Here is a 15,009-nt window from a genome sequence, read left to right as displayed (position 1 = left end):
GCTAAATAAACATTGCACCTTATTTTAGTTGTTCAGTTTATTCTGTCACTGAGATGTAGCAGCTTTCTAAGTTCTCAGGGATGGTTTCATCTTTCTCCTCCTTTTAAATGTTTCCCTTTTGTTTTAGGGAGAAAACAAGGCAATTCTTAAAATTGAGATAGAACAGATTTTAAAACTGACAACTCTAGTTTATGAGATTCCCTAACTTCTAATTAAACGTTCCAGACAAACTCAATTGCCTTTTGGTTATTTTCCAATTCACACAAACCATTTCTCTATTGTGAGCCAGGAAATGGTTAAGTGCCAGTTTTCACTGACAGAGCCCCAAGAAGTCTGATTCCAGATAATAAAAGAGCAAGCTGTTTGTTGCCAGAGTTTTTAAAGTAGCAGCAAATTGCTTTTCTGTTTTCCTAAAGTTCCCAAACTCTTAAATCTTCTGTTAACACTATCAGTGAAAATAGATTACAACTTACATATCCCCTTAGTGGGCTTTGATTAAAGTTTCTTTTAAACTGCTTTTACTATCATATCTCAAATAAAATATTTCACTGAACTGAGTTTATTTTCTTTCTCCCTCTCTCACTACTCCATCTATGTATCTCTGCTATAGTAAAGGAAGGAGAGAAGGGAGAAGAAAGAGAAAGAGATTCTTTTCCCTCTATGCAATATCCTCCTAGTCCTGGGAAGCCCAGGTGTGGTAACCTTATTTTAGTTGAATTTTCTTCCAAATTACTTTACACACACACACACACACACACACACACACACACACACACACACAATCATTTACCTCAACAGTGACATTGTATGTTTGTCACATCTAAAAACCCATGTAAGGTTATAAAATATGAAGTAATTATATCCAATAAAACAGTTAACATTCACATAAAATTTGCTTCTATGCTAAGTACTTTCACAATCATGTGATCTTCACAACATCTACCATTATTTTTTCCCTTTACAAATCAGAAAACTGGGCAGAGATAAAATAATTTGCCATAAATTACATAGCTAATACATTCCCTCAACTGAAACAGAATGTTGGGCTTATCAAATGCAGAGGCTGACTGGTTTTCTCACCTAGCACTGCCGTATTTGGCACTGCCAGGGGCATCTCGATTCTCCCCAGGCACTTGCTGGGCAGAACCTGCTAAAGGGTGGGGAGGCTGGTACGAGGATTTTTCTTTACTGACAGTTTCAGGTACCAAGGTTCAGGGAATGCTGACCATGGGGCCTGATGCTCACTGTGCTGCCTCCCTTCAAGATAGATTGGGGATGTGTTTGGGCAAGATATGTGGAGTGCCTGCTGCTGTTCCTGCTTCCCACATTTCTACAGTGAGGCAGAATTTGAATTTTCCTATAGTTTTTTTTAGCATTTTCTGTTATTCATGTGATCTTAGTGTGATCACATCATCTTAATGTGATGAGAGGGGCTAACAGAGAGACATGGGCTATAACAGTCTTGTTAGCAATCCCGACAATTGAGACTTTGGGGAGGGTAGTATGTTGAGTGGTCAAGGTTGTGGAAAGGGCCTCTTAATACCTTCTGGGGTGCTACCTTAGTCTTTGTGTAAAGAAAACCACATTTTTCTTTCCCAATGGAGCAGAAGGGGGATGCCAAACAAGATAGGAGTCAAGGAAGGGTTAGCAAAAAGTTGCTATTTACACAGTTGTTTCCTGGAATTATCCCCAATGTCTTAGGAATTATTTTTCCTGCAAACTTAAAATGACTAATTGCCAAACTCCTTAATTATTGCTCTCAAAATCTTGAGAATCTGCTAAAATGTAATTTTAGCAGCTCTATAATTTTAATTAGCTAACTTTATTTCTGTAGCCCCCAGCTTGGCCAGATCTGGTGGGGTCCACAGGAAAACAGTCAGGTTTTTCCCTTTTTAATGTAAGAATGGTAAGAAATATTTCCCACTATTTTAACCACAGCATAGAAGTTTTTTTTTTCCTTTGGTAGCTGAATTTTAAATCTCTCCAAGTAACAAACTCTAGCTCACTAGAACAAACATGGCAGGCACACTGCAGAATCAAAGAGACAACACACATGACATCAAAGAAGACTGTTCCATCGTTTTCGAAAAGCCATACAATTTCTTTGCCAAAAGCCATCCTATAGTATCTGTCTCCTTCCAAATTCCAGGGAGGGTGAAAAGGTGTCAAATGTTCCCCAGCTAGGCAGGAACTTTTGCCAAAAATTGCAAGAATTTCCAAGTGTGGGCATCCACAGTCAAGGAAAATTTGCTGAGCATGGAGCTTAAGATAGTTCAGAAAAGCCTATAGGTGTTTGGGATATTGCAACTATAGGATTGAGGGAGAAAAGAATGGGGAGCTTACCTTAGGAGGGGTTAGAGTGAGGAAAGACAGGGCCACCAAATGTTTAGTTTCAAAGGAGACTGGTGTCGCAAGGTGTCTGGAAAGAATCTGTAGACTTGAACCCATCCAAATCAAAGAGCAAAGTTTATTATACTTGTACTATCAATTGAAGCAGATTAAGTACCAAAAGAATTTAGCAAAGCACCAGAAGCAAGGAGATAAATTTATAGGAAACAGTTAAAGAGAGCAGGAACTTTAGGTTACTTATTTTCTAGTTTTATGGCTTACAGAAGGTTTGAGAACCTTCACTATTGTCTCAGGAACTTTATCAGCAGATTGTTTATCTAATAATAAGCAATGTTTGAAGGACTATACTAGTATCCCTAGAACCAGATTATTTTAGGATTATTGACAAACATTGTTAGAACAATAGTTCTCCTAATGTCAGGGAATCTCAGGAATACTGCTATATTTCTAAAATCAGGGGACTGCAGAGTTATTGTAACATTTCCTCTAGAAGCTGCATCACACCATTCTCATTTGCAGAAAAGGAAACTAAGACCCAGAGATGTTTAGTGACTTGTCAGTGTCAAATAATAGCAAATGGCAATGGAAAGATTTGAACATAGTTTCTTTTAAACATTTTTTTCACTTAATAGTATTTTATTTTTTCCCAAAACACTGTGAAATACTCTGCCTCCCATGGTATGGGATTCTGATATTTACCTGCTAAGGTACTCAGTTTATAACACGCTGTTTTGAACTCACATTACCTTACAGATGGTTATGTTAGCAGTTTGGTGGCTCAGTGCATAGAACCTTAGGTCTGAAGTCAGGAGGATCTATGTTCAGATACAATCCCAGATACTTACTAGCTGTGTAACCTTAGGCAAACCCTGTTTGCCTCTGTTTCCTCATCTGTAAAAAGAGAAAATGATAATAATAGCCCTTTCCTGCCAAGTTTGTTATGAGAATTGACTGAAATAAGATTTGTAAAGCCCTTTGACAACTTTAAAGCACTAGATAAATGCTGGCTGTTATTATTATGATTATCACAATTTTTACCTATGTGCATGTTTCCCCAACTATGCTAAAAATTCCTGTTATTTAAAAAAAAAAACAAAAAAAAAAAAACCTAAGAGGTTCTTTAGTAACCTCTCTGATTTCCTATGTCTTCTCACTATCTAAAAAAAATTTCTTCACTCGCTAAATTGAAGCTTTCCATTGATTAGGACAGGCTGTATATTTATCATATGTGCCCCATTGTGTTGCCAAAGCAACAGCAGCTACCTGTGACCTCACAGCAGGAAGAAGCACCTCTGGAGGGTCACCAGGCCTCATTAACTCAGTACCTTGCCATATGGAATTACTTGATCATCTCCCCCCTTCCCCCCTTTCTTCATGCAGCAGAAATAATAGCTAGTCCATGAAAGAACTACTTTTTAGTCTTTAAGAATAACTTGAATTCTCAAAGAGTTGAGGGTGACAAGGGTTTGCCCTGAGCATGAATTCCCAGATAATAGCCTAAGAACTGAACAGTCTGTGAAGTTTGTCAACTTCAGTGATCACTTCTTTGTAAGGAGAGAAAATGATCCTTGGAGGCTCCCCTGCCATTCTCTTTCTTCTAGTAGTATTCTTTTAAAGGAAGGAATGAGCATCCCAGAACATCCTAGTTGATAGGTTATTGAGCTCAAATACTGTGGATTTTACCTTGGAAATGGTTCTCCCATCTGTCCCTGTCTCCTCACAAAATCTATCATCTATCTTTTTTACAGAACCTTTTCAACTTTCATCTGGACTGGTTAATCAGCCACTAAGTAGCCTCCCTCTTTTCTGTCTCTTTCTTTTATAATCCATCTTAAACATAAAATTATCTCTCTAATACATATATTTGGCTATCACTTCCCAGCTCAAAAATCTCACCAGGTTCTTTATTCTCTGTGCAATATAATACTACCTTCTGTTTGCAATTTAAATCCATCTCTATGATGTTGCTTTAATCTATATTTCTAGCCTTATACCACACCACTCTCCTTCACTCTGTATTCCAGATTCTATGTAATTTTCTTCCATATCTGGAAAATACACAGCTATCTTCTTAGAAGTCTTAGAGAAAAGCAGATCCCCAGCCATACATCTAGGCTCAACAGGTAAAAGTGTATCCTTCCTAATTTTTTCTTCTTTAAGTAAACAATTAAGAATAACTTTGACTGAATTTTAATGGAAACTTCTTCCTATTAACCTCATCCATCTCTGTATTTTTGACAAGTAAGAACAGCAGGCAATTACTAATAATTTAGAAACTCTCAAACCTTTCCCCTCCTAATCCATAAAAGTATCATATCTCTTTATTCTCTTTCATGTTCATGGATAAACCTCTTCCAGGAAGGCTTCTCTGTTCCTCCTAATCTTTGTTTTAATTTCAAAATTTTATGAATTAGTGTTTTATTTTCCCTCTGCCTTTTTCACATTCTACCTCACACTGCACTTCTCTACCTAATTTCTAATTTAGCCCTAATTACTGGTTGGGCTTTGCTCCAGTCAGAGCCCTGTTAAAGTCAAGGTTTCCCACTGTATTCTGGATCATCTCTAGTCATCCTGATCTATATCTTGCTACTGGACCCAGATTGCATTGGAGGAGAAAGTGAGGTAGGAGACTGCCAGCCCTCCCTCACTTAAACTCGATTTACTTGCTTGTCATGGTATCACCATTCTGATGTAGTGGTTCTCTTTGAGGATGAAGGACAAACAAGATGTTATATTTATTTTATACATGGTACGCTGCATTTATACGCGTCTATCAGATTATAATATCCTTGAGGGTAGGAGATGTGTGATTTTCTATCTTTGTAGCAGCTTAGAAAAAGGTGATGAATCAGGAAATTATATCCTTGAGAGACCAGATCCTGCAGACATCATGATTCTGCTGTTTTGCTTCCCTTTGTTTTTTAAATGAATATTGTGACTGCAGTTTGCTGTGCAAATTGGGGGTCACCCTTAGGTGTTGAGAAATTACCCATGCTTCCTGTTGGTTCCTGGAATGAAGCCAGCATCTATGCTGGAGCAAAACAAGCATTCAGAAGATGTTCTGCACTTATAATCTGTGCCATCATTAATGAATTCTGTTCAGTACACCTTGTCTCTCGTTATCTCTTTTTATGCTTCATCTCTGAAACCTTATACAATGTGAACATTTGTGCTTTTCTGACCTTGATAATAGTTATCTATGTACTAGTGTCCTGGTAGATTTTTTTTTTTGATTTTGATTTTTTCTTGGTGGGGAAGGAGGGAGGTTTAACTCTACTTTTATATATTTGGAAAGATTAGACTTGAGGGTCTTTAAATTAGTAGCTGTCACTTGTTTGTTTATGTATATGGACCCTAGATGCCCCTGGATGGGCAAGGTTACATGGAAGAAGGTTATATTCAAGTTTAATCCAAAAGGTATAATTCTAATGTATTCACCCCTGACCCTATAAGCAGGTTCCTAAAGGTAAGAAAGGTTTGGAGACATCTTTAGTAATTTGAACTTAGCTCTATCACCAATGACTTTCTATCTTAGTAACTTGTAAGACACTAGAAAAGCTATAGTGTATTTTTCTATTGTTATTGGTTTTTTCTCTCCTAGATGAATGATTCTCATCACCTTCCTTCAAAGGATACTATGAATCTAGTGAGTTGGGAGATGGTATTTTAGCAGAGTGCCTTGCACATAGTAGGTGCCTAATAAATGCTGATAGACTGTGACTGCTTAAAGCATAAAATCACAGATTTGGAGCACAGAAAAGACCTTTAAGGCAAATCCTTATCATTTCATCAATGTAAGAAGGCAATGGTCTCACAGATAGAAAGCCTGGACTGCTCCAAACTTTCCTGGATCAATCCCTCAATATGTACCAAAACCATTTGCAGGAATTCAGTTTTAATGATTGCTTACTGAAATGAGAATTATCATTGCCAGGTAAACTAAGGCCCCAATCAGTCACTGCGCTGCCCATTTTAGGATTAGGACTCAGATAAAGAACAAAATATGCTATTTATTGGGTATGGGAATGTGTATTTTTCTTTAAGCATCTTTACCTATGAAGTGAGTGAACAGTTAACTCCCAAAAGAATTTTTGAACCTATTTTTTTAATTCATTTCTCCAAATTATCCCCTCCCTCCCTCCCCCCGATGACAGGTAATCCCATACATTTTACATGTGTTACAATATAACCTAGATACAATATATGTGTGTAAATACCATTTTCTTGTTGCACATTAAGTATTAGCTTCTGAAGGTATAAGTAACCTGGGTAGATAGACAGTAGTGCTAACAGTTTACATTCACTTCCCAGTATTCCTTCTCTGGGTGTAGTTATTTCTGTCCATCATTGATCAACTGGAAGTGAGTTGGATCTTCTTTATGTTGAAGATATCCACTTCCATCAGAATACCTCTTCATACAGCATTGAAGTGTACAGCGATCTTCTGGTTCTGTTCTTTTCACTCAGCATCAGTTGATGTAAGTCTTTCCAAGCGTTTGAACCTATTTTTAAAAATTATTTGAAAAAAATAGAGTAAAGACTAAAAATAGAAAAATAATACAAAACAGAATTAAGCAGAACAAAAGAGAACATTATCATGTGCCCAGCAGAACATAAGGGAGGAATCAAAATATATAAAATAAATTAGCAGACAAAGAAAGTATATATATGTAGAAGAAATTGTATTCATTTTTTCATTACTTCCTTGTATATTGTTTTTTGGTTCTCTGGTACAGATCATATTTATTTTATTCTTTTTTCCCTCTTTTATCACCCTCCCCACCACTCCTAAGCAACCTATAGTTAGGAAAAAAAATATATGTATAGATATAAACATACATATATGTACTCATATCATATACCACACATATACACACATGTTTCCTATCTTTGCTAACTCTTTAATGAAATTTTGCTCCATACATTGCCCTGCTATTACTTAACTTCCCCTCACCCAAGGATCCCTCTCTTGTCTACTTCCCTAACCCTTTGCTTCCCCATCCACCCTCCCTTCCCCTTTATTTCTTTATAGCTTTTAGAAGATGCTGTACCCTTCATGGTATATATGTAGTGTTGCCTATTGAATCCAGTCTCAATGTGAATAGTTCAGAACTAGGAGCTCTCCTCCCCCTTCTAATGTCTTTGTGTCTGTTCTTCCTCTACATTGCATTTGTATAATATGATTACTACATTTACCTTAAGCCTGCCAGTTTTTCTTTTGAGCCACCTTACTGTTGATGTGGTTCTTAAACATATAGTTTATATTTCCCATGTTAAAAAAAACATAAACAATTTGTCTATGATTAAACAGTTTGGTCATGTTGAGTTCCTTAAAATTGATTTTTGATATTGGCTCTTATATGTTAAATTTTCTGTTAAGTTTGGGTTTGGTTGATAGAAAGGCCTGAAAATCTGCTAGTTCTTTGAAGGTTCATTTTTTCTCATTCAAAATTGTAGATAATTTTGCAAGATATGATATTTTTGGCTACAGGCCTAAATCTGTAAATATGATTCTAGGACCTGTGGTCTTTTATTGTAGCTATTGCTAAGTCTTGCAAAAATCTAATTGTAGCTTCAGCATATTTGAATTGTTTTTTTCCCTTGTTTCTTGTAAAATTTTCTCTTTGATCTGGGATCTTTGACATTTGGCAATAATATTCCTATGTGTTTCCCAAAAAGGATTTATTTGAGGTGAAGACTGAGGGCATTTTTCTGTTTTTACTTTCCCCTCATGTTCTATCACTCCAAAAAATTTTTTCTTGTATTATTTCCTGAATTTTTGTGTCAAAGTTCTCTTTTTGGTCACAACTTTCTGGTAGTCCAGTTATTCTTATGTTTCCTCTTATCTGTTGTTTTACTTATGTTTGACATTGCTATATTTTCTTATTCTTTATAATTTGCCTCAAGTCTTCTGGATTTTGCACATCAATGTCTGTTCACCCTGAGGAGCAAATTTGTTCTATTTGTAGGGGAAATTGAGAGAGCTTGAAATTTACTGATGTACTCCATCATCTTCTCAGAATCCTCCCATAACCTATTTTAAAAAGTGCTTTTAGTGTCAAAAATATATTTTTATTTCATATTATCTAGAATAAAAACCAACTGCTAGATTGTAAACTCCCTGTGGGGAAGAGCCATGAATGAATCACTGAATGAATCAAAGTAATATTTTTAGCTTTCCAGCATTCAGTACATATCCAAAGAAATTGGGAGATTTCTTTAAGTGGGGAATCAGACTGGGGTGAGAGCCTCTCCATTGTTACCAGTTTTTTTTTAAGCATATAAAATTAGAATCAGAATTTTATAGTGAAACGTTGTTCATCTCTCCCTACCTTGATTTTACCCTGTAGTCTGGCATGGATAACCTTCACTTGTTTGGCAAAGAACACTGGATTGGTCTTTGTTACAAAGACATCCTGTGGTATGTTTTCTAAGTAAGTAATTAATTGTTTTTGATTCTTGTCCCCATCGATGCATTTTAAAAATATCACCAAGTTTTGTTAAGAAAAGACTGAGAGGGTAGTCTACAACCCAATGTAGACATCTGGGATGTGGTAGCAAATGATCTAGATTTGACATCATAGGACCTGAGGTGGAATCTTAGCTCTGTCTCTTGTCTTACCTTGTACAAGGTACTTGATCTCTGAAGGCCTCAGTTTGCTCATCTGTAAAATGTGGAAGTTTGGAGTAGATCTCTGTTCACATAAGAGATAGCTACTTTGATTAATAGCTGAATTGGACAATAGTACCGCATTGGTACTTTTGACATTCCATTCTTGTGGGATCCTAATGGGATGAGCTCTCTTGAACCTATGGGTCACTTTAGCTGGAGCTTTTCCTCATGTTCCAAAGGTCAGAATATATAGGAATATTTATTTTCCTTTCCTGGCTCTCTTGCTGTGATCACTCCCCAAAGGCTTCAGCATGTCATCTCTAGGAAGGCTCGGGACCCTTGTCAGGGTAGAGCTTTGGCTCTCAGCCACTTTGGAGCAGCCGTCAACTTGGTTGAACTGTCTGTGTTCAGCCCGAAGGTCCCCAGATATTGCTGCTAATCAGGCTGACAGGAAGCAAAGGCATTTTACACTCCCTGAGTTTCTTTTCAGGAAGCATTACGCTTCCTATTCGCCAAGAACAGGCTCATGTCACCTCTCATCCATGTCTTCCTCCTGCTTTACATCTAGTGCCATTCTCCTTAGTGTCCAAGTTCCCTCAATCTCTTGGTAACAGAAAGGGGTCAGCCTGCTACTCCCTTGTCCCAACTCCCTTTATAAGTCATTTTGGCAAGATGAAAATAGGATTTGGCAGGTGCCAATAGGGCCCTCATTGATATCTTTTTTTAAACCCATTATCCTCAAAGTACTTCAGGTCGAGGTAGGGTTTCCTCCACTTTAAGTCTTCTGAATATGCCAAAAAAAATCCCTCCTCAATAGAACACTAAGTGGGTTAGAAAATTGTATCATTTTATTTCATCTGCTGTGGTCCCAGTATGTAGCTCTCTCTAGTCATCATTCAATTCAGTTTAGTTCAGCTAACTTGATATTCAGGGAACTTTTCAGTTTGCAGTAAAAGACCTAAGTTGAAGTCTGTTCTGTGCTACTTACTGCATGTGTGAGCTTGGATCAGTTCCCTATCCAACTATTCTGGGTTTCAGTTATTGTTGCTGTTTTTTTTTCCTAGAAAATGAAAAATTGAAAAAATATACCTTTGAAGATTTTTCTTTTTCAAAATATGTGACTCTACTTATGATCTGCTAAGCAGGTTAACATATACTCAAAATGACTTTTTACTAGATAGTCAGAGGATATATTAGTTGAAATCAAAAGATATTTTGCCAAACCACACAGCAAATTGAATGACAAGAAGAGATTCCCTTTGTACATTTATGTTACCAATAAGGAAAGATCTGCATGGGAACACATGTAATAAGAGAGTATACATAATGAGCATACACATAGAGTTACTAGGGGAAATGTATGGAAGGGTCACATGGAGGAGCATATATAGTCTTTGTTACAAAGGCAACTTGTGATGTCTTTTCCAAACAATTAATTACTTTTAATTGTTTCCCCCTGTGTATTTTTAAAATCTCACCAACTTATGTTAAGAAAAGGGTGAGAACAAGAGAGAGAGGACTATGGGAATTGAGTGTGGACTATAACATAGCATTTTCACTCTTTCTGTTTTTTACTTGCATTTTGTTTTCTTTCTGTTTTTTTTTCTTCCTCCTTTTTTCTTGTGCAACAAGATAACTGTATTAATATGTATGCATATATTGGATTTAACATATATTTTAACATATTTAACATGTTTTGGATTATCTGCCATCTAGGGGAGGGGGTGGGGGAAAGGAGGGGAAAATTTGGAACACAAGGTTTTGCAAGAGTCAATGTTGAAAAATTACCCATGCATATGTTTTGTAAATAAAAAGCTTTAATGGTATATGGTAGTCTGTATCTCAACATGGTAGTAAATGATTTAAATTTGGCATCATAGGGCCAGAGAGGGAATCTTAGTTCTGCTACTTTTCTTACCTTGGACGAGGCACCTGACCACTGAAGGCCTCAGTTTGGTCTGGTGAGTGAAACACATACCTGAGAAGCTCCAAAGCTACTGATGTCCTCTGATAATGTCATTTCTGCTTTCTGCTAAGGTCTGCTGGTCATTGTACAACTTATACTTTTGGCTATCTAATATATATATCTAGATGCCTTCATAACAGATGCTCTAGGACTCCATTAGTGATGGATTGGGGGATTGACACTCTTTGGTTAAAGTTAAAGTGGTCTTTGGATAGGTCTGGTAGGATAGTTGGTGAGAACGGAAGTCTCTTAAGTTTTATAAGGGATGAAATGTTAAATGCCATTGATGTGTGAGAACATCCTCTTCCTTTTAGGGATACTCATGTACCATTTCTGTGTTTGATGAGTCCTCATTATCAAAAGATGCTGCACTTACCTATACTTACATTGTTTTTGCCCCATTTGCAGACCATGGAGGTGATTTTATATATCCTTCCCAAGCATTTTACAGTCTAATTCTAAAGATGGAATACTATCTGCATCTCTAGGCATCTTTAAATATATGCATATAGGTCTAATCAGTGGAATTTATTAAGTACCTGCTACATATCATGCCTTAGGTTGTGAATAAAAGTAAAACTGCACAGTGGAAAGTTTTCTGTCCTGAGAAATCAGGAGAATTTCAGCTGGAAAATCTATAGGTGACTCAGAGTTCTGCCTACTGCTCTTAAGCAGATTTGTCCAATTAGTGAAGGCCTCTTTGCAGTGGTTGGACTTGATGCTTGGGTTCATCCCATAGAATTCCAGGAATCAAGAGGAAAAAGTTGGTGCAAATGTATTTTGTAAGCTGTAGGTTAACCACATGATCTCAAAGAAAGGCAATTGACAAAAGACTGGCTAAAATTCCTCTCTGCAGGAAGCCTTCACTTTTTCCTGATTTCATGTATGGGAGTCCTGTGAATATTACCTTACAGTAATGTGCCCATCAGACTAATTTTTAAATGGGGTGCTGGTTATGAGTCCTGAAAGCCAGGAAATTTATATGATTTGAGGACTGATAATAGGAAAACTAAAAAGAAAGACTTCTAATTGTTTTAAATCTTCATTGTTGTTTTTACTCTATAATTATTTCTTCTTTATAGCCCTTTCCATATCAAATACTTCACACTCTAAAAAAATGAAGAAAAAAAATTTGAACAAGCCAAGCAACCTAGAGATCATCATATGCTGTCTATTGCCTTCCCTATCCATAGTCCTCATCTCTGTACTAAAAGGAAGAAGGTGTTGCTTCTCTCTAGGAGGAAGACTATTCATTATAGCTGCTGAGAGTTCAGTAGTTTTTAGCATTGTTATCATTCACAATATTGTGGTTGTGTATATTCTTCCTTCGATTCAGTTTTGTTCACTCTGCATCAACTCCTACAAGTCAAAAGAAATTCTTTTCAAAGTGATTGTACATGTACATTTTTGTCAGTATTTTGCTTCGAATTTTCATCCCTGTATGAATCCACTCCAAGAAAATCTTTTGGAATAGTAGAGATGAGTAGATATTCACATTTAGAAAAGATGATTATGATATTCTATCCAGTGGGAATTGGAGAGCTAGTCAGTAAACTGGAGTTCTGAATTACTGTTCTTCTTTGAAATATGGGTTATTATGTACCAGTCCATTGGTTGTTACTTGTCAGGGCATATGAGATGATTTAAGGCTAGTATTCTTAACTTAGGGTCCTTGAACTTAAAAAAATTGATATAAGTACCCCAGTATGAGTGGTTTCCTTTGAGATTTTATATATTTTGTCTTTTGAATTTATAATATTATTCCAAAAAGGAATATAATAAAGATTGTTTCTCTGAGAAAGTATAAAATTATAATTCTGAGAAGGATTATTCTAGGTTTTAACAGACTGACATAATACACAAACAGATTAAGAACCCCTCATTTAAGATGTTACACACAGTACTAATTTATCACTGATCTAGAAAATACTTCTATACTTCTCAGGGTTTCTCAGAGACAACTGCACCATGACTTTTCACTGGTGCAGCTGGTTTGGGGAGATTTATAGAAAACTCCTGAAGTTAGAAATCTTAGAGTAGACCCTAAGATTTCAGTGTCTGACCTGCTTGTTGGAAGAGGCAAGGACACTAGATGCCAATGCATACACTTATCAAAATTATTTTCATTTTGCAGTTTTTCTAAGGCTTCCTTTTTGTTATTCCTTTTTATGGAATCGTCTGAGTTTTCTCTTTTAGAAATATTGCTTATGAGTTTTCAGTCATCAGGGCAAGAGAGATAAAGAACAGAAATCATGTCCTTTGGGAAGTGACTATGACAAGAGAATGAAAAGGAAAAGAAGGAAAATAGACAACAGAAGTAGGACAGGGAAGAGCAAGAAAATAGAAGAAAAATAAGAAAAGATGGGGAAGTCTGGGAAAAAAAGAAAAGAATAGAAGAAAGTGAAAAGAGAAATGGAGAAGGGAAGGATTAGGCCTAAAATGGCAAGAAGAGGAAGGGAAGAGGAGAAAAAAAATTAATGAAAAAGTAGGAAGTTAGAAAACATTCAGGAAAAGCAAGAGAATAAGAATTAGATGATAAGAAAAAGAGGAGAAAGAAGAAAATGAAGGAAATGAGGAGGTTGGAGAGAGTAAAATGGGATCAGGAGGAAGAAGAGATAGACCAGAACTAATTGCCTGTTGCCCATCTTATTCTTGGTACAGCCATCCCGAATTGTACGTGAAGTTCTGAGAGACCTGATTCCCGGAACATGGCTGCTTCTACATTCCTTTCAAGTTACTTAAAAGGTTAAGAGGAAGAAAAGCAGGGAGAGAGCAGAAAACCAAAATACCCTTCACATTTCTGCAGTTTCTTTTGAGTTGAGAATGGCTTTTTAACCAGCGCCTCCATCCAGAACCTTGTTGCCATGGTTACCAACTTCCAGCTTTACAAGGCTATGACAGCAGGGCTCAGGAGATCCGATTGCTGACCCAGAAAATGAAATGGAAGAAGTTTTTGTTTCCTGGAATGTAAATGTTAAACATGCACATGCACCCACATACATTCGTGTATATTCTCACACACAGGCATTTGTGTTTACTGAGGGGAGTATTTCTATTTCTTCACCCACATACACTAATACATTCTCACACACAGACATTTGTATTTACTAAAGGGAGTGCTTCTATTTCTTATTAGTTCCATCCTTGTGCTTGAGACAGAAGAGAAATCCAAGACTGGATTCCTTGGGTTCCTGTGGTGCATCCTGTTCTCATATAGGACTTGCCCCAGGATTGCGTCCTTCTATCTTGTTGCCAAAAGGCTTGGCCAAGGACACAATGCCTTCAGCTGATTCTATTTGCTTTAGAAATTGCCTGAGCATTCATAAAATATGTGTTATACTCCACTCTTTAGAGTAAAGGTGTTTCTAAAGTTCCATGTACATTAAAAAAAATAAATCAAATGCATTGAATTGAGGGGAAGAGTTCATCATTTGACAGAACTCAGTCATAAACCCTTTTATAAGTAGAAAAATCTCTTTTTCACTGCAGGTCTGGATTTTGAATCAGAGAATGAACAGCAAATAAACAGTCTGTTACTTCCAATGTCACCTGTGTGACATTGGGTATGTAGTTTAACATTTGAGGTTCAGTTTCCTCAGGTATGACAAAAGAGTTAGAAAATAAGATCTTTGAAGTTCCCTCAGGGTCTAACTACAAATCTATGACTTGGTGGATTTTCAAAGAATCTATATTGTCAATTTAGATAATAATAATAACAATAATAACATTCATAAAAATATTAAGATTTGCAAAGGATTTTACAGTTATTTTCTTATTTTTATCCTCACAAAAACTCTGGGAAGTAAGTGATATTTCCATTGTCCAAAATGAGGAAACTGAGACAGAGAAAAGTTGTACAATTTGCTGAGGGTCAGATAACTAGCAGCTAAAACTATATATGATTTTGTTTTTTGAATTTTTTTATAGTGTGATGTGCCCATTCTGAGGTACTTCAGTTAACTTTGTAGAAAATATAGTTAAGGCATTAGAAGTTATTGAGTCTGATTCGCTCATTTTACTGATGGGGAAACTGAGGGCAGAAAAATGAAAATAACTTGCCAAGGTTGATATTACCAGTAAG

The 15,009-nt window shown here is 36.5% G+C and overlaps 1 protein-coding gene across 3 annotated transcripts in view; it reads left to right on the top strand.

The window, feature by feature from the left end:
• Positions 1-15,009, top strand: part of ASTN1 (astrotactin 1) — a 500,602-nt gene that overhangs the window by 74,197 nt on the left and 411,396 nt on the right. The gene's annotated exons all lie outside the window — the stretch shown is intronic.

Source organism: Sminthopsis crassicaudata, chromosome 4 (genome assembly GCF_048593235.1).
Source record: "Sminthopsis crassicaudata isolate SCR6 chromosome 4, ASM4859323v1, whole genome shotgun sequence".
Taxonomy (NCBI): Eukaryota; Metazoa; Chordata; class Mammalia; order Dasyuromorphia; family Dasyuridae; genus Sminthopsis; species Sminthopsis crassicaudata.
This window is presented reverse-complemented; position numbering and strand designations above follow the sequence as displayed.